A 5,654-nucleotide genomic window follows, 5' to 3' on the forward strand; every position below is an offset into this window, starting at 1 on the left:
TGGCCCTTCATGTAGGCCTTTATTTCAGCCTCTGTCTGAAACAAGCTGTAGATGCTCCTGTCTCTTTAAGCTGCCCCCTAAAGCCCACTGTCTTCTGATTGGCCAAGACCTGAAGCATCTTACCACGGGCGAGTTAAGCGCCAACTAAAAGTAGCAACGTAACGTTTTTTTCAATGGAAATGATGGTGCCTCGAACAACCTGTTGTGTACGCAAGCGCATTACAACATCGTTGTGTTTACAAACTTATCGCAGCTGATTGGGTAACACCTGTGACACACCCACCAAATGGGAGAAAACATACCTTAAAGCCCGTTGCGGAACATTGCACAACATTGCAAGGAAACATCATTCAATCCGAAAATGTTGCAAACTGGTGCAAAACGTTTTGAGATTGAACTCGCAAAAGGCTGCTGTTACCGCTGAGCGGTACAGACAGACAGACCAGCTCCTTGTAGCTCCTTAGTAGAAAAAGATGAAATCTGAGGTTTTGGCTCACAGTAGTGTTGTAGTCAAGACCAAGACCAGAGTTTATCGAGACCGAGACAAGACCAAGACTTTTAGGGGCTGAGAGCAGTCGAGACCAAGACCGAGAGAGGGCGAGACCGAGTCAAGTCCAAGAGCAGTTCGCTGCATTGCCTGGCACGCAATAAAATGTGGAACGAGATCATAGGTACTTCTCAAAGTGATCTGAAAGATCCACTTTCCCATTAAAACACCCACATACAAACACTAAAGCTGATGATACACGGAGCAACTTTTAGAGCAATGGTGCTGGGCAATGTTGCCGTCAATGGTAAAGAGTAAAGATTACTACCGTAATCCCCTTCCCCCATCACTCCACCACCCTCCCCGCACCACCACTCTCTGTTCAAAGCATAGTCGGACTTGCCACCAGCAACATTGCTCAAAAAGTTGTCCCGTGTATCATCAGCTTAAGAGCTGAAATCAATGTAAGCATCGCAGGAAGGGGTGACAGTCGTTAATTAGAGTTATTGGTTGCATTTGAAGCAATATGTTTTACTTCCAATCAAAGTTAGGATGTTAACAAGTCAGACAATGCAAAAGCAATTTATTGATATTCCCAAAGTTATTGTCTTGACTGGTCTTGAAATAAAATCCCGAGTCCTCAATGTCCAAGACCAAGACAAGACCCAGTACAAAGGCAGTCAAGTCCGAGATGAGACCAAGACCATCAAAAAGTCTTAAGACCAAGAACGGTCTCGAGTACAACAACACTAGCTCACAAGGATTTCTTTTAAATACTTTAACCTCATTATTTGAAGCTTTGGCCATGTTTAACATGAATATCCAACATTGTAACATTGTAGATAAGTCATAAAATATGGAAAAGCATAATAGATCTCCTTTAATGTTAAGCTAAGCTAAATGACTGCAGGCAGTAGCTTCATATTTACCATAGATATGAGAGCAATATCGACCTTGTGTAATTCTTAGAAAGAAAACAAGTAAGCGCATTTCCTAAAATGGCGAATTTCTTAGACTGCTACTCTAGTAGTTATAAACTATACTAATGACATTGTATGGTTAATAAATAATTACACAACTCTACACAGACACATACAGTATATTTCAGTTTCAGGCTGAAATTGGCGCTTAACCATTGCTGGGCTTGCCCCATTCTCTGTTTTCCATTGCAGGTATACTACCCTGTCAGTGTAACTGACCGTCATAGAAACTTTGCATGAAACTCCCATAATCTTCAAAGCGACACACACCCGTGGCCCACTACGTTTCATCAACAACCAAACTGAGGAAAGTCCTCGCCTCCTCATTTGACCACAGCATACAGAGAGTATCGTTACAGTTACCATCATACAATCTATGGCTAAACTATTTAAAATGGTGGCTTTATTCAGGACACCCCATCTGGCGCGCGTAAAGATGGTGCAGTGAATAGTAACTCTTAGATTCTCTCTGACCAGTCCGTACTCTGCAGTGTTTTCACATCACCTTACCAAAAAACCTACCAGAACGGTACCAGGTTTGCCCAATGGAAAACCAAAAAAGCAAGTAGAGTCGAGGTGAATTGATCTGTACCATCCATTGGCAAAGGGATTATAGAGCCGATTCATTTTGTTTGCATTTACGTCACAGATTGTTCTTTCAGCTAATACTTATCATATTCTGCGCCGTCCCGCAAGAACACACGTTTAACCTGCCTTTTCTCAACTCAGCTAAGAAAAAAAAGTTCCTTTACTCAGAGTGTCCGTTACACTGAACCTACCTAAACTAAGCCAAGGTCTCCTTTCAGCAGGCATTGTCCCAGCATGGCTCTCTTCTCCCCTTGTCTCCCTGAGGCCAGCTGTCAAGGACAGAGCTCAGGATCTCACATACTCAACTCATATAACATTTCACAACTTCTGACACAAGGCTGAGAAAAGAATGTACTGCACTAAATGACCTGAGTGCAACACCAAGTAGTGGTTATGCATGGATGGATGGGTTGGTGGATGCTGAGGCTACAAGTGGCTCAATCAATAGCTGTGACTCATGCCAGAGGGAAGGCTATGAATTAGCTGTTAAATGCTGGGGTTATCACACTGAAAATTTCAGAACATGTAGCAGCATTAGTGTGGAGGGGCAGGTCAGGGAACATACACACTACGCGTAAACTACCATTGACTTTGGCTGAGGGAGTAAACAGGATATTGAAGATGTCCTTACAGCAAATTGCAGTTGCCGTTTAGCTTGATGGACCTGTCTCAGTTTCTCTGGGGGTGATTCCAAGGATGTCTGCTGTTAGATCAGAGAGCTGCACCAGTCCAACCTGCAGTAATGGAACACAGCTTGTAGCAGGAAATAGTCAAATAGCATCCATTACGGGTCCTCTCCAGAGATTAACACGTCCTGTTAATGATGATTATGAATCAGGGAACCATATGCAAAGGTGACAGAGCATGTAAGACAACTTTTATGTACATGCTGATGTCTCTAAACACAGCAAGATTTTCAAGTGTCCTTGTTTAATGTCGAAGTGAACGTGTATAAAAAATGCCTGCCGTCATAAATGGTGCTTATTAAGTGACAGAGGCCTTAAGTTCTATACAGCATAGCATAGTTAAAAGTATGTGCATGTATATGATAGGAGTTCATCATAGTGTTTAAGGCAGCTAGATTTAGACCGATATTTTGGTTTTATTCGGTCTCTGTCAGACCTCTACATTGTGTCACTGGCATCAGGACAATACAAGAAAAGATTATCTTAACTGTTAGCTACAGTACAGTAGGACTACATGATCAGAATCAGAATCGAATCAGAAGGAGCTTTATTGCCAAGTAGTGTTTTACACATACGCGAAACCCGGGCCTTGTTGATGAGGCTGCAGACGGGAAGAAGTTGTTTTTGTGGCGAGAGGTTTTGGTACTGATGGACCGCAGCCTCCTGCCAGAGGGGAGAGTCTGAAACAGTTTGTGTCCGGGGTGGGAGGAGTCAGCTGCAATCTTTCCTGCACGCCTCAGAGTCCTCGAGGAGTACAGGTCCAGAAGAGAAGGAAGATTGCAGCCAATCACCTTCTCTGCAGAGTGAATGATGCGCTGCAGCCTGTCCTTGTCCCTGGCAGTGGCAGCAGCGTACCAGATGGTGATGGAGGAGGTGAGGATGGACTCAATGATGGCGGTGTAGAAGTGCACCATCATTGTTTTTGGTAGGCTGAACTTCTTCAGCTGCCGCAGGAAGTACATCCTCTGCTGGGCCTTTTTGATCACACTACTATAGTACTTGATTTTAGGTGTTTTGAAGTTTCTATTATTGAATGACTTGTGAAGGAAATACTGTTAGTGAACATGCTACTGTAAAAAGCACAGCTTTGGGTCTGATACTCTTTGTTTAAAATGGTTACTACAGTAGGCCTGCTAACGGTTCATCTTAACATTAGCATATGGTATGTTTGGCAATTTGAATAGACTTAAAACAAGCTAGCATTTTCTAGAGCTTTTAGCTGAATCTCACTGTGTTCATCAGTGGATACAGTTTGCTCAGTTGTCATCTGCTGATGAAGACTTGGGGAGGCAGCTGAAAGCTCTGGGGAAACAAATAGCACTCAGGGTTACTCTGTGCACTCTGTGTGGAGTTATGTTGCTCATCCAGCTGGTCTGCTTTCTGCCCATAGTCCAACTAGACGCGAGTCAAGTGGAGGCTTGAAATTGCTCATAAGTGTGAATATGAGTTTCCCTCTATCTGTGTTAGCGTTGTAATATACTGGGGATCTGTTCGGAGCTGTTTCCCTGTCTCACACCCAAAGCATGCTGGGATAGGCTCAAGCTCATCATGACAGAAATAGACATAAGCTGTTGAAAACAATGGATAACCATGATTACATTAGTTGATAGAAAATGTTCCTTTTAAAAGCCAAAAAGTGATGAATATTTGGCATGACATATTAGTATGGATATATGGCCTGTTTTACATTTAAATTACATTTGAATTCAATCTTTGCTGATATGATAATATGTGACTCCACACCAGCTGAAGTAAGTGTATCACATCTAGCTTTTAGAGAGCTCTTTATTCCAACCACAGGATCAGCAGAAAAGGGGAACACTATGGAAGTGTTGGTCGCTATCTGCCAGGCATGCCAGAGCAGGAAGCCGCTCTTTGATAGCTAGACCACTCACTCAGTGAGAGCTCTTTGATTTCTTTGCCAGACTCCTGGGCTCTCCCGGCCTATCTCCTGCCCTGCGGTGTCACGAGTGTCCAGCACTCAGCAGCACTAGCGGGGGAGCAGAGTGTACAGACAGTCCTGGAGGGAGCAAATGGAGCCAGAGCTCTCTGTCAGCAGGAGGCAGCACAGTGGAGAGGGATGCACTGGTGTTTGGGGGAGAGAGAGAGAGACAGGTGGTACAGTGTTGGCAGGTGTGTGTGTGTGTCAGGTATGTCAGTGTGAGATCCTTCGTCTGACCTTTATTCTGACTGACAGGCTGTGATGGGTTGATTAACAACCATCACACACAATGCAGTGATGCTTCAGTGAACAAGTGTCAGTGTTTTCTTTTCAAAGTGTGCCTTCCTTTAGATGTTTAAATCCCATTTAAATCTACTGAAACTACAGTTTCTTTAGGAGATTTATCACTCGGTGGATGTATTGACCACTGTGGCCAAATTTCTAGTAAATTATAGATAGGAGAAAGACCCAACTGTGCAGGGAAAGCTCTGGCTGCCAGACTAACAACATTCCCTAAAATGCCTTATCTAGTGAGAATGCATAATGTTTATAAAAGGTAAGTTTAAGTGGCTTAGTCCTCATTCATCAGTGTTAATAAAAAGGTATGGTTTCATTGTCCATACAGCGAAGCAAGCCCAGAGTTTTCAATTTTGTTTTTTTAAAGAGCGTTCTGAAAATCAACATTTTCACAGGTTGGAAACTTTAACTTAGTGTGGATTGACAGCTTAAATGGAGAAAAAATGTTTTTATTGAATTTACCTGATTTATATAAATTCTAAATCTGACTCAGGTTAAGATATCAGGATATGTTAAGCAAAAAACTCGTTCATTGTTAGCAGTTATTTGTCGTAAATCACGGAATATTTTGATTCTGTGTTTCCTGTGGCCACTGATGAGGGTAAAATTACTGGAGGTAGCAAATTTTTTGTTTTGTCACTGTCTGTATTCTGGGGTTTGATGTCTGTAACAGT

Source organism: Micropterus dolomieu, linkage group LG05, assembly GCF_021292245.1.
Source record: "Micropterus dolomieu isolate WLL.071019.BEF.003 ecotype Adirondacks linkage group LG05, ASM2129224v1, whole genome shotgun sequence".
NCBI classification, from domain to species: Eukaryota; Metazoa; Chordata; class Actinopteri; order Centrarchiformes; family Centrarchidae; genus Micropterus; species Micropterus dolomieu.